This window comes from Macaca nemestrina, chromosome 7, assembly GCF_043159975.1.
Source record: "Macaca nemestrina isolate mMacNem1 chromosome 7, mMacNem.hap1, whole genome shotgun sequence".
Classification (NCBI taxonomy): Eukaryota; Metazoa; Chordata; class Mammalia; order Primates; family Cercopithecidae; genus Macaca; species Macaca nemestrina.
Genome location: NC_092131.1, coordinates 168,023,646 through 168,038,727, shown reverse-complemented (window position 1 = coordinate 168,038,727; position 15,082 = coordinate 168,023,646). Strand labels below are relative to the sequence as shown.

The 15,082-nt window shown below is 44.1% G+C and overlaps 1 protein-coding gene across 1 annotated transcript in view; it reads right to left on the bottom strand.

Annotated features, from left to right (window-relative positions):
* The window catches only part of LOC105463647 (katanin regulatory subunit B1 like 1), a 67,147-nt gene extending 63,645 nt beyond the window's left edge, over positions 1–3,502 (bottom strand). Inside the window, exon 1 of the mRNA XM_011710851.3 lies at positions 3,357–3,502. The gene's annotated coding sequence lies outside the window, so the exon portion shown is untranslated. The remainder of the gene's footprint in view (positions 1–3,356) is intronic.
* Between the last annotated feature and the right edge of the window lie 11,580 nt (positions 3,503–15,082).

The following is a 15,082-nucleotide window of genomic DNA, read 5'->3' as shown; positions in this document are numbered from 1 at the left end:
CCTGTAATCCCAGCACTTTGGGAGGCTGAGGTGGGCAGATCACCTGAGGTCAGGAGTTCGACACCAGCCTGGCCAACATGGCCAAACCCCGCCTCTACTAAAAATACAAAAATTAGCTGGGCGTGGTGGTGCACACCTGTAGTCCCAGCTACTCGGGAGGCTGAGGCAGGAGAATCGCCTGAACCTGGGAGGCAGAGGTTGCAGTGAGCTGAGATCACTCCACTGCACTCCAGCCTGGGCAACAGAGCGAGACTCTGCGTCAAAACAAAACAAAACAAAAACCAGAAAAATCATTTTCATTGGCAAGTCTTTGAATATAGTGTTTCCTCACTAAAATTCCCCATCCACCCCCCCCTTTTTTTTTTTTTTTGAGACGGAGTCTCGCTCTGTCACCCAGGCTGGAGTGCAGTGGCACGATCTTGGCTCACTGCAAACTCTGCCTCCCAGTTTCAAGCGATTCTCATGCCTCAGCCACCTGAGTAACGGGATTACAAGTGTGTGCCACCACGCCCAGCTAATTTTTTATTTTTAGTAGAGATGAGGTTTTGCCATGTTGGCCAGGCTGGTCTTTAACTCCTGACCTCAAGTGATCTGTGCAGGCTAGTCTTGAACTCCTGACCTCAAGTGATCTGCCCGCCTCGGCCTCCCAAAGTGCTGGGATTACAGGCGTAAGCCACCGTGCCCGGCCCATCCACCCTTATTTACTGTATATTTACAGACAGGGTCTTGGTCTGTTGCTGCATTGAAGTGCAGTGGCACAATCTCCGCTCACTGTGGCCTTGACCTCATGGGCTTACGCGATCCTCCCACCCCAGCCTCCCAAGTAGCTGGGACTACAGGCACTTGCCTCCATGCCTGGCAAAATATTTTATATTCTCGGCCGGGCGCGGTGGCTCAAGTCTGTAATCCCAGCACTTTGGGAGGCCGAGACGGGCGGATCACGAGGTCAGGAGATGGAGACCATCCTGGCTAACACCGTGAAACCCGGTCTCTACTAAAAATACAAAAAACTAGCCAGGCAAGGTGGCGGGCGCCTGTAGTCCCAGCTACTCCGGAGGCTGAGGCAGGAGAATGGCGTAAACCCGGGAGGCGGAGCTTGCAGTGAGCTGAGATCCGGCCACTGCACTCCAGCCCGGGCTACAGAGCAAGACTCCGTCACAAAAAAAAAAAAAAAAAAAAAAAAAAAAAAATTTTATATTCTCTGTAGAGATGTGGTCTCGCTATGTTGCCTAGGTTGCTCTCGAACTCCTGGCTTCCAGGGATCCTCTTGTCTTGGCCTCCCAAAGTGCCGGGATTACCAACCTTGCCTAGTCCCACCATCCACCCTTCTATTCAGTGCCCTACATAAATCCTCCAATTGTTGGTTCTTTGCAGAAGCTTTACCCAGTTCAGTTCTGCATTCATCCACTGTACTAATGAAGAGTGCCATACATATTTTTTGTTTTTAATCTCATAACCCAAACTAGATTAATCTCCCTAAGGTTGGTTGCCCTGGCACATTTCTTATTTTATTAAGTTTTATTATTTTTTATTTCAATAGGTTTTTGGGGAACAGGTGGTGTTTGGTTACATGGATCAGTTCTTCAGTGGTGATTTCTGAGATTCTGGTGCGCCCATTACCCGAGCAGTGAACAGTGTACCGAATGTGTAGTCTTTTATCCCTCATCTCCCTCCCACTCTCTACCAAGTCCCCAAAGTCCATAGTGTCATTCTTGCGGCACATTCCTTTTGTATAGCCAATTGGGTCTACCACCCTGTTGGGCATATAGGCCATCAAAAGCTTTGTGACTGATGAACAACATTTAAAAGCTCTGCTATAAATAAGTGTAAACTGCTGATTTCTTACTAAGTGATTTTGCTTTTGAACTTTATTCCTTGTCAAGGAGGTATTAGTTTAAGTATAACCATTTCAAGCACAGAATAACCACTCAATAAGTTTTAGGGGTGAAAACATTTAACATATAATTTTTTATTTTAAAGTAATACATAAGTTGCTAAGACTAACACTTTGAAAACTTTCAGGAAAGGACATAAAGGAATTCAAAATATAAATTATAACACACACATAAAACTTATGAACTCCATTTATCTTAAAATAGTCAATGGATTTTTGTTCAGACACAAACCTTAAGTATAATCAAGAGCAGAAAACTTGAATGAATGGTGTATGAATGAATGTATGTGTACACAAAAGCACACTCAGGTCTCCGAAGTTGAAATAAATGAAATGAAAGGGCTTTGTAAACTAAAAAGAGCCACAGATAAAGGCAGTAGTAGAGCAGCAGAGTTAAAAGCGTGGAGTCAGCCTGCTTGGGTGTTAATTATATTAGCTATGTAACCCTGCACGGTACAAGTTACAATACAAAAATTCCCTGTGCCTTAGTTTCTTCACTGTCAAAATGGGGATAACAGTATCTGTCCCAAAGCAAAGCTCTTAATACGCCTAGGGCATAGAAAGCACAAAATAAATATTGTCCATCCTTATCATCACACTGGCTAATATTATTATTGGCTAATATTAGTTATTAGCCAAGTAAAAGCCTCAATGGATGATGTTTCAATTCAAGTCTGAAGCTGGCTATCCAAAGAAACTCCAAAAAACCAGCAGATTTAAGCTATTAGGTGGACTAGTTTCTAATAATTCTCGCGAGTGCTGAACTGATGATTATTACAGAAGTAATTTCTCTTACAATTTTTTTTTAATCAGCAAAGAAACTGACATAGGTACCTCTGTTTTCAAGGAGCTTTAAAAGCCACAAAAAAACTCTTTCTTATCTCCATACTTAAGCAATTTAAGAGCGTAGTAAAAGCCTAGATACTGTTACAGACCAACTTTTCAGAAAATACAGTAAGGTTTTTAAAGTTGCAACCGACAATTCTTATGCATAACGTCAAGTTTTTGTCCTGCGAAACAAAAGCTCATCTGTCAGGAATCCGAGGACCCGTCGGAAAATAAGGAAATGCCTGGGCCGGGCCTAGGCGCTCTGCGGAAAACCTGTCCTCAAAACAGCTCGCCCCACACTCGTTCTGTCCTTCCCCTTCCCCGGGTGCAGCTGTCGACTCCACCCGAAGATAAATAAGTGACAACAGTTCCGTCCACGCCTCTCCCGGCCCAGGCCCCTGGAGCCCCCCAGCGCCCGCCGCCTGACCCTCCCCGCCGCGGCCAGCTGAGGGGCTCAGCCCCGCCCTTGCCACCCCGGCCCGCGACCCCGCAGCGCGGCCGCGAGACCGGCCGAGCCGAGGCCGCCGCGGGGCCTGCAGGTGGGCCCAGGGCGCGGCCAAGCCCGGCTGGAGAAGCGCTGCCAGGGCAGGGCAGCTGCGGGCGCGGGGCTCGCACCAGCTCGGCAGTCACTTACCGGCGCCTCATGGTACCGCGGCGCCTCAGCCCAGGCTCGGCGCTGACGATCCGCGCCCGGCAGCCTAGAGCGTCCTTCGGCTCCTGGGCCGAGTCCCAGTCAGGGCCATTCAAACGCGGCCGCGCGCGCGGCCCGCCGGGATAGCTGGCGCTGTGGGCGTCTCGCGGGCTCCGCCCAACGTTGGCTCCGCCCCTCTGGGGGTCGCGAAGCGCCGGAGGGGAAAAGGACGTGTGGCCACAGTGCCCCCTGGTGGCGAGAGCTACGCACGGTAGGCTTGCTATGGCGCGAGAAGTAATACTGCCATAGGAACTGAAGGTGGGTAAAGGTCAACGAATGACCGACCCTGCGCTAGGGACAACCTCCGTGCCTTAGTGGTGTACCAGGAGGTGCAAACAATTTCCTATAAAGTTATGGTTCCGGGAGAGATTTATTCATTCACACCTGTTTAAATACACTAAGGGTCTGGCACAGTGGCTTACACTTGTAATCCCAGCACTTTGGGAGGCCGAAGCAGGAGGTTTGCTTGAGCCCAGGAATTCAAGACCAGCCTGGACGACATGGGGACAACTCCCCTCCATCCCCCACCTCCGCCCGTCTCTATAAAAATAAAAATGATACTAATTAATAAACGCACTAAGGCATAGTTTCTGAAAGCATGGATTGTGTAACTGTGTGATCTTGAGCAAGTCACATAAACTCCTAGGTGCTTTGCTTTCCCCTTCTGTAAAATAAGGATAATAACAATAGTATCTGCCTCTTAGTGTTGTGAGGATTAAATGACTTAACACATATAAAATGCTTGGAGGAGTGCCCGGCATTTGGTAAGCACTACATATTTGTTAGTCATCATTTTTTTAGTTCCTATTATGTGCCAAACTTTGTGCTCGACTCTTAAGAATACAAGAAATGTACATGATGCAGAACCTGTCCTCAGGAAGCCGGTTCGGTCTTGTTGGGATGAGGAACACTAGATTATGAGGTTAGGGCTGGGTCTGTAGATGATGCACTTTTAATTACTGATGGCAATTCTCTTCATTAGAACCAGGCTGCTCGCCTTCATAGATAAGCCACGGGTCAAGGTTAGCCAAGCTGTGACAGTAGCAAGTTTGTCTATGGTAGTTCTCTCGCCCTTTGCAGAAATCGGTCAAAGCAGTGCATTTGATGGAAAACTTCCTCACCACAAGACTACATCCTTGGCTTGCTTTTTCAGGCACTCATTTGGAACTCTACAAGGCTTGCCTAGGGAGCAGGCTGCTTAAGTTTGGTTTAACAATCTTTTTGAAGGCCTGCCATGTGCCAGGCAAATTGTGCCTGGTGTTGGAAATCACCCAAAGCAGCTTACAGTGGCTTGGAAACACAGGAAAAGAGATCATTCCTATACATTGCTGTGACAAAAGGTATCTCCTAAATGTCGTGGGAGTTCTGAGCAATGGGAGGGCTGTCAGATAAACTGATCAGAACTAAGATGTCATCAGGCTGTTAAAACTTTATGTATTTTTCCTCCCTAGTAACAGAGCCCTTACTTTAAAAAAAAAAAAAAAAGTAATGGTGAAAATTGAGGCAGGACTTTAGGGCAGTGGGAAAATAGTTTTAGGATATTTTGCATAAGCAACACCTTTCAGAGCTTCTCGATTGTACCAAAACCATAAGCAGGCACATACATGGCTATGTGTGGGGCCACATCTGTTAACAGGTGGTACTGTTGAGAGAGTCCAGCTAGGTGAGTAAAGGAAGCTGGAGCCCTTGGTTCCATGGATGTACAATGAAGAATATTTCCTGAATATGACTTCCATTAAGTAGGTGTGTTGTTTTAAAGGAAATAAAAATTCAACACACATGAGTGCAGTCACTTTCTCTCAAGTTGTTTCTTCATCATCATAAACAGGAATTTCTTGATGACCCTCTATGCAGAAGGCACTGTGCTGGCCTCTTGTCAGAAGAATAGAGTAAAAAGAGCGTACTAGAACATCCTCATCCTCAAGGGAGGCTAAATGAAGAGGTAAGACAAGGAATGGCGTCCTGGAACTCAAGGAATCTGCTGTGTTAACACAGAAGAATCTCAGCTAATGCAAGGCCTCCAGTTGCTGGAGGCCAGAGAAGAACCTTGATATTCTCATTCCTGGAGCTTGTTAGGGCACAGGATCTCAGGCAGGAGATTTCCAGAGCCAAGTCATAAAGTTTCTATCAGTGATGGGCAGCCCAGGCCCTCACCTCTCATAATTTCACATAAAAATAAGGAAACCTACCCTTGCATTGCTACTTTTGGAATATATACCAATACTGTCATTTTACTGATGAAAATGCAAGGCAACTTTCTTCATTGATACTTTTGCTATCAATAAAGTTGAATTTTTCCCCCTTGGGGCTCAATAAAATTTGAATTCTTACTAAAAAAAGGTAGAGCCCATACATTAAAAAAAATCCCTACATCAGTGCTTGTGTACAAAAAGGTGGTTCACTGATAGCCTTTGCAGTGGGCAGTCTCCAAGGGAGTCTACTCCTCTGGCCATTCCTTCATTCCTTCCGAGAGAACAGGCAGCTAAGCCAGCCTTCCAGCCTCACATCCCCCTCTCTGTGGGGTGCAGAATCATTCAAGGACAATGTGTAGAGTGACCCACATGAGAAAAGAGCTGCCATGCAGTCCTGTGTACACTGCTTGATGGCAAGCAGGGGAGGGATGGTGGAGCTGGGCCTGGTGAGCTGGAGAGGATTTTGACAGACAGGGTGTTCCAGACAGAGAGGGGGAAATGCAAAGTAAGTTATAGTACTGCAGTCTATTCTGATTTGAGTGGAGGGAAAAGCGCTTGGAAGAGTCACAAGAGTGAAGATTGAAAAGGTATGTAAGGCACCTGATAGGTTGTGAAGCCCTGGAATTATCAAGCAAAGTGTTTGAGGTGCAAGGAGACAACAAAGACAATTGAGCAGGGGAATGACTAAGTCAGTTCTTTAGAAGGATTGATCTGTTTGGGAGGCCAAGGTGAAAGGATCGCTTAAGGCCAGGAGTTTGAGACCAGCCTGGGCAACACTGCAACACCTCATCTCTACAAAAAAATTAAAAAATAGTCCAGCATGGTGGCGCATATCTGTAGTCCTAGCTACTTGGGAGGCTGAGGTGGGAGGATCACTTGAGCCAAGGAGCTCAAGATTATAGTAAGCTATGATTATGCCACTGTATTCCAGCAAGAGAGCGAGACCCTGTCTCTGAAAAACATTCTCTTAAAAACAAACAAACAAACAAAAACAAGAAGAAGAAGAAGAAGGGTTGATTTGTCACCAGGACGCTGGATGGCTAGGAGTAGGGAGGAAAGACTGATGGCAAGAACATTAGGTATAAAAGTATAGTTCAGTCTAGGGTCCTAGGAGCCGTATCATTTACTGCATTGTACGTCATTCTCATCGACTGAGACCGATGCTGATCCTGACTGAGGACAATGCCTGAAGGGACCTAAAAGACAGCAACAGCTCATCCATTCCACACTGCAGCCTCAGCACCTTTGGAAAATTCTAGGCAGGTGACTTTGGCAGTCAAAGTGAGAAGTCAGTCCCTTTTCTTCTGCTCCTCCCTTCCCTACCTTCCTTTGCAGGCTGTGGAAGGAAGTAATGGCAGTAGGAAACATTTCAGATAAGGCAGTAGCAGTGGAAATGAATACATCTCACTCCCAGTTTACAAGATTCATGATTATTTCAAACACCACCATATACTGATGCCCTGCTTGGTGGCAGAAGCAGTAAGCAAACCCCTCCCCCAGACAAAACCAAACCAAACCCCTGGTAGCTTTTTGGGGGGTGAAGGGTGGGTGGTAGGGAGGTGTTGAGTGATAGGGGATCCTATTTTTAAGATAGCTTGTTTCTGATACATCTACGGCCCTCTATTATAACTGAACAACTGAGAAGCAGGTGACCCAGAAACATTTATGACTATGATAATGTTTGATATTTATAGACTTTCAAATCTGAATCTCAAGACACCATCTCTCTTCTCCAGCAAGCACGTTTCCTGCAATTAGCTACACTGTCACCAGGTGGAACGTGGTGGGGGCAGCCTGTTAGACTAGCCTTGGAGCAACGCTCATCTCTATCTAAAGCCTAGATTGCTGCCTTTGGGCCCTTTCTATACCGGTTTTTACCTTAATGTGCAATGGGGATAACAACACTCTCCTCTCAGGGGCTGCTGGGAAATGGTAGAACCGATATACAACATATACAACAATGCCTGGAGCAGTGATTGTGTCTCTCTCTGAAAAACACCCGCACCCCTAATTAACCCGTTTAGTGATTTTTCCAAGATAGAGAAGAACACAGTACAGTTGACTGCTGCCTTGGAAAAGGAAAGTCCAGGAATTAAGACTACCTGGGGGTCAGGGTGCGGGTGGGGGTGAAGTGTCAATGTTGGGGGTGGGGTCAGGAGGCAAGGAACAGGCTCACTGTGATGCTGATGGCCTGGTAAACAGAACAGGGTACCTGAAAAGTCCGATCATATGCAAAACAAATCCAATTATGTATGCAGCGGCTGGTGGAGGTGGTGGGGGGAGGGGAGGTGTTCAGTACAACTGGGACCCCATAACAGGTGAAGTACAGAGAAGTTCCTCGGGAGCAGGCAGCCAGGAAATGAAATGCGCTAGCAGTTAGCCAGGGCAACAATCATCAGAAGCAGAAAGTCCTTGGGAAGAGGGCTTAAAAGAGCCAGGCAGGTCCCTAGCCTCAAGACATAGGAGCACTGGAAAGATGACTGAGACACTTCCGGGAGCCAGACACAAAGGCAGAACTTCTCTTGCAGGAACACAGTTGAGCCTGAACCTAAACTGGCTTCAGTTACTTCCCCCAACTTAGCTCTGTGTTCTTCAGAACATCAGTTCTAAGAGATGTTGACAGGTTCAACAAAGACGAAGAGAAAAAGAGGAAAGTGGTTTCCTTGGCCACAGAAGTTTGGTAACTGCTGAAGTAAACAAATATTTCTTTATTGGAGCACTTCTCCTTCTTTAAAAACCTAACATTTGTAGACAATTTCTAAAGAAAGATACATGCAGTGTTTTCCGAACTTATCTGAATGCTTAATCCTTTAAATGGGAGAATACAAATATTATTAAGAATTATTCTTATCTAAGAAGAGTGTCAGGACTAGTCCAGGTCCTGGGGAAGAGGGTATGGCTCCAGCAGCAGGCTGGGAGCAGAGGAGTGAGGAAGCTGGATTAGGCATGGTGCCTCATGGTCAGAGCTGGATGAAAGCAACAGGCCTGAAAATCTGGTAGAGCTGTAAGAAACATTTTTAAAAATTGAAATAAAAATGTACTCATCCTTTTTCCTGTGCCTTTTCTAAAAAGTAAAAGTATGGCTCTTCATGAAATAGCATGTTATTAAGCAGTATATGGTATTAAATAAGTCTAAATATTAATTTTTAAAGTCTGGAAACATCTAAATCAAAATGCTTATGAAAGTTTTTTTTTTTTGGCATGATAGGATTTGTTGGTTATCATCTTTTTTGCCTATTTGTATTTCTCATTTATATAATAAATGTATTGCTTTTAAATTAAAGGTACTTTTAAAAATCACTTTATTAAAGAAACCAATCATAGCAATTAGGAAATTAAGTAAAACTTTTTGTGTAAATGTTTTAAAGTCTAGGATTTAATTCTGAAACTATGGCAATATTCTTTTACTTGTTATTATTGTTATCATTTTCTCCTTAAGCTAACCCTTAATACATCTGAATGGACTCTCTTTTTGAAAGAGATGTATTTGTTTCTAAGGGTTGCTGTGACTAAGTACCACAAACTGAATAGCTTAAACCAACAGAAGTATATTACCTCACAGTTCTGGAGGCTAGAAGTCCAAAATCCAGCCTCCGCAACAGGACCATGCGCCCTCTGAAGGCTCTAGGAAATAATCCTTTGCCTCCTCTTCCTAGCTTCCTTGGCTTATAGCTGCATCATTCCAGTCTGTCTCCATTCATCACATGGCCTTCTTCCCTATGTGTCTGTGTGACCTCTCTTCATATAAGGATGCTATAGTCATCAGATTTAGGACTCACTGTAGTCCAGTATGACCTCATCTTAACAAATGTATCAGCAAAGACCTTATTTCCAAAGATCAGATTTGAGACTCTGGGTGGATATGAATTTTGGTGTGGAAATTATTCAATTCACTGAAAGACTCTAGAAATAATTTAATCAGGAAACCCTTAGAACTGTAAATTAGTACACTTTAGAGAGCCTATTTGAACCCATCAACATTTTAACTGTATAAACTGTGGGAAGCAATCCTAATTGTATCACTGTCCTACAGAAATGTGTTGACAAGGACCCAAAGATGTTCACAGCAACATTTTTTGTAATAGTGAAAAATGGGAACAACTTGAATGTCTATCAATTTGGGACTAATTAAATTATCTCACATCTATATTCTGCAGCCTTGAAAAAGAATAAGGGAGATCTGCATGATAGACATGGAAGATATCCAAAATAGATTAAGTAAAAAAAGCAAGTCAATAGACAGTGTTTAGTTCATTCCTGTTTACATAATGAGCAAATTAAACAACTCTACATTTATGTACATGTTTTAAGGAATGGCTTTATTAATCTTTCAACTACTAAAAGATACCTATTGTTCTCCAAGTCTTCTGAATTTCATTTCATCCTTGTATTATTCTGCTTGGGTTGCCATAACGAAATACTGGGTGCTTTAAACCAGTGGTCCCGAACATTTTTGGCACCAAGGATCAATTTTATGTGAGTTGGGCAGGGAGGGTGGTTTCAGGATGAAACTGTTTCATCTCAGATCATCAGGCATTAAGACATAAGGAATACACAACCTAGACCCCTTGCATGCTCAGTTCATAATAGGGTTTGAGCTCCTAAGGAATCTAATGCCCCCCCTTGATCTCATGGGAGGCAGAGCTCAGGCAGTAACGGTCGCTGGCCTTGGCAGAGAGCTCTTGGGTGTCTTACAAGGGCAAGGCTATCATGAGACATCCACCCTCATTACCTCATTTAACTCTAATTACTTCCCAAAGGCTCTACCTCTAAATACCATCCTGTAGAGGATTAGGATCATCCCATATGATTTCTGGAAGGATACACTCAATCAGTCCATAACAATCCTCCTTTAAGAGACTCAGGTTACGGCCGGGTGTGGTGGCTCACATCTGTAATCCCAGCACTTTGGGAGGCCGAGGTGGGCAGATTACCTGAGGTCTGGAGTTCGAGACCAGCCTGGCCAACATGGTGAAACCCTGTCTCTACTAAAAATACAAAAAATTAGCCAGGCGTGTGGCAATGCCTGTAATCCCAGCTACTCAGGAGGCTGAGGCAGGAGAATGGCTTGAACCTGGGAGGCGGAGGTTACAGTGAGCCAAGATCCTGCCACTGCACTCCAGCCTGGGCAATAAGAGCAAAACTCCATCTCAGAAAAAAAAAAAAAAAAAAAAGACTCAGGTTATAAAACAATGCTTTACATCTGAACTGATTGAAGCCTTTTAAAATTAGCACATAGGAAAAAATGCCCCAAAGAACCTTTACTGGTGGTTCAGTTACTTGATGTACAGACAGTATAGCCCACTTTCAGGATAGCTGAAATTAATCACCAAAAAGAATCCAGAGTAACCAAGCTTGGAGAGAGACCTGTTAGGCCATTAGTAATGCATCATTATGACTCATGCTATGGTTGTCATTCTTATCCATTAACGAGATCTGTGGGAATGGCGGCCCTTCCAACTTCCTAACTAAGTGCTGGAGGGAAGCTGCTATAATGGGAACTTGTTAAAATGTGAATTGGACAATAGGCCTCCTGAAATGAAGGAAAGGTAACTTGCTAAGGAAGAATGGTATTACCAACATCTTCCCCCAGCACCATACTACTAGTTCATGTCGCTGCTGACAAGGGCATTTCATAACACTGCAGAGCCATGAAATAGAAATCGAAAAAAAAAAAGGTAATCTGTGTAGAAATGATGGGGTACCCCAACAGTAACTAGCAAGGTAAGATCTTACACAACATGTTTTTTCACTAAAGGGGTTTGAAATGCAAACAGTCAAAATGGATTAAAAAAAACTTTCTTCTTTAGACCACACAACTGATACAGAGTAAACTGTGTCATGAATGAAATCGTTTTCAGTTGGTCTTGTTTAGAAGGTAATGATAGTAGAGTTAAAATAAGACAAATAACTGGGATTTGCAATGGAAGCCGATTTGTTTTTGAAGCTGCAAAGAATCTTAGGAGCTTTTAGAGCACACTAAACAAACTGGTTGTCCCAGGAAGGATGGCCAAATAGAATTATTATATAGACATTGTGATATGGTATAGGCCAAAAACTGAAGACATATCTATAAAAGCTCCACCACCCCCGGCCCCCACCAACAGGGATCCATTCTTGCAAACCTGGTTGTTTGAATAGAAAATTTTCTTGTTAAGTTTCAATGCAAATACAACTGTTCAGAGACGAATGGCATGAAATAGCTTCTTGGGTCTTAGGAAGAGGTAAAGGATGAAATACAAAAACACAACAACTGTGCAGGTGGCACAAATTCTACAAAGTCAAACAAGGTAACTTATATGAGTTATGACATTGTGGTTTGCCTTTTTATACTTTCTTTAATTAAAATCATATTTGCTCAAAGGCACAAAGTAAGGAAAATTTTAATATTTATTTTATTATTTTTATTTATTTATTTATTTATTTATTTATTTATTTTTTGAGACGGAGTCTCGCTCTGTCGCCCGGGCTGGAGTGCAGTGGCGTGATCTCAGCTCACTGCAAGCTCTGCCTTCCGGGTTCACGCCATTCTCCTGCCTCAGCCTCCTGAGTAGCTGGGACTACAGGCGCCCGCCACCACGTCCAGCTGATTTTTTTTTTTTTTTAAGTACAGACAAGGTTTCACCGTGTTAGCCAGGATGGTCTCGATCTCCTGACCTCGTGATCCGCCCACCTTGGCCTTGGCCTCGGCCTCCCAAAGTGCTGGGATTACAGGCGTGAGCCACCGCGCCCAGCAATATTTATTTTATTACATCAATATTCCATCATTTTCCAATTCAGATTTAGTCCAGTGGAATGCATACAACAAGGTTCTTAAAATCTGATTATCTGCTTAGATTATGTTGTGTAAATTCAAACCTTGTTATTTTAGAGCAACAAAATGCTTTAGATCAGCTGTTCTCAATCCTCGCTGCACAGCACAATCACCTTGAGAGCCATAAGAAATACTGATGCCCAGGCCGAGAGAGAGACAGAGAGACGGAGTTTTGCTCTTGTTGCCTAGACTGGAGTGCAATGGCATGATCTCAGCTCACTGCAACCTCAGCCTCCCGGGTTCAAGCGATTCTTCTCCCTCAGCCTCCTGAGTAGCTGGGATTACAGGCATGCTCCACCACGCCTGGCTAATTTTGTACTTTTAGTAGAGACGGACTTTCTCCATGCTGGTCAGTCTGGTCTCAAACTCCTGACCTCAGGTGATCCACCTGCCTCGGCCTCCCAAAGTGCTGGGATTACAGGCGTGAGCCACCGTGCCCAGCAGGCATCAATATTTTTAAGAGCTCTCAAGTTGATTCCCATGTGTGTTCATAACAGAGAACCATTACACTTCTATGTTTACAATTATGTCATGTTACAATTAATAATATTTATGTTTTTCTAACTACAAAAGTAGTACCTGCACAATGCAGAGACCTAGGGAAACTATAGGAAGGCACGATTTTAATAAATTATCTGAAATCTCATTACTCCTTTACGTGTCTCTTACCTGAGTCTTTTTTTCCGGGTGTATATGCATGGAAAGAATAGTATGCATTATATGCTTTTTTAAAAAACAAGTATGATACATTTTAGAACTAGAAGGCACCCTTAGAAATAATCTAGGGCCGGGCGCGGTGGCTCAAGCCTGTAATCCCAGCACTTTGGGAGGCCGAGACGGGCGGATCACGAGGTCAGGAGATCGAGACCATCCTGGCTAACACAATGAAACCCCGTCTCCACTAAAAAAATACAAAAAAAAGGCCGGGCGCGGTGGCTCAAGCCTGTAATCCCAGCACTTTGGGAGGCCGAGGCGGGCGGATCACAAGGTCAGGAGATCGAGACCACAGTGAAACCCCGTCTCTACTAAAAATACAAAATATTAGCCGGGCGCGGTGGCGGGCGCCTGTAGTCCCAGCTACTCAGGAGGCTGAGGCAGGAGAATGGCGGGAACCTGGGAGGCGGAGCTTGCAGTGAGCTGAGATCGCACCACGGCACTCCAGCCTGGGCAACAGCGTGAGACTCCGTCTCAAAAAAAAAAAAATAAAAATAAAAAAAAATTAGCCGGGCGTGGTGGCGGCGCCTGTAGTCCCAGCTACTCGGGAGGCTGAGGCAGGAGAATGGCGGGAACCCGGGAGGCGGAGCTTGCTGTGAGCCGAGATCGCGCCACTGCACTCCAGCTTGGGGACAGAGCCAGACTCCGCCTCAAAAAAAAAAAAAAAAAAAAAAAAAAAAAAGAAATAATCTAGTATAAATCCCTTATTTTATAAATGAAGAAATTAAAGTCAAGAGAGTCCCTAATTCAAAGTGAATCGTGTAGTTCATTTGGAGTCAGGATTACAATCCAGGTTTCTCAGGCTACAGTGCAGTGGCACGATCTCGGCTCACTGCAGCCTTGAGCTTCTGGGCTCCAGTGATCCTCCCACCTAAGCCTCCCAAGTAGCTGGGACTACAGATACAAGCCACCTCACCTGCCTAATTTTTATATTTTTTATAGAGATGGGGTTTCACCATGTTGCCCAGGCTGGTCTCAAACTCCCGGCCTCAAGTGATCTGCCTACCTTAGCCATCCAAAGCACTGGCATTACAAGTGTGAGCCACCATACCAGGCCTGGAAAATCTTACACTAGTTTTCTTTTCCTTGCAAAACAAAATTTGTGCAAAAACTTTAAAACTTTAATTTCAACTTGAAGCTCCATTTCCATAATTAACCTATTATTTTTAATGATCTTCTAATATTTTAAAAAATAACAAGTGAAGCTTTCTAGGGAAGCCTTCATCTTTCTCCTGAAGAATTCTAGCATGCATATACAGCAGCTGCCCTCACCGTACGCTGTGGAACACTGATTCTATTGGATGTTAACAAATGTACTAAGGAAAAAAAACCCCAAAAAACTGGTTCCTTACTCAAGTAGATTGGGAAACAAGATGAAAGGAGATTTTTTTACCAAACCATTTCTTGTTGTTTTCATGTTATACTAACAGCACAAAGACTCTCTTGGGTGTGTGTGCAGAATATAATATGTAGAATTTCTCAAATTTCTCTAATCTTGGAACCATCCTCAGCCTAGTCCTGATGTATTCATTTTTTGGAACAGAGTTTCACAAATAATACTATGAGGATTCCTAGGATAAAGAAATAAATGATCCAGAGTACCCCACTGAGGCCAAAGCAACTTTTTATTTTTTTTTAGATAGAGTCTTGCTCTGTCCCCCAGGCTAGAGTGCAGTGGCACAATCTTGGCTCACTGCAACCTCTGCCTCCTGGGTTCAAGCAATTATCTGCCTCAGCCTTCTGAGTAGCTGGGATTATAGACGTCTGCCACCATGCCCAGCTAATTTTTTGTATTTTTACTAGGGATGGGGTTTCACCATCTTGGCCAGGCTGGTCTTGAACTCCTGACCTCATAATCCACCCGCCTCAGCCTCCCAAAGTGCTGGGATTACAGGTGTGAGCCACAGCACCTGGCCTAAAGCAACTTTAATTTAGGTTATAGTTTACAC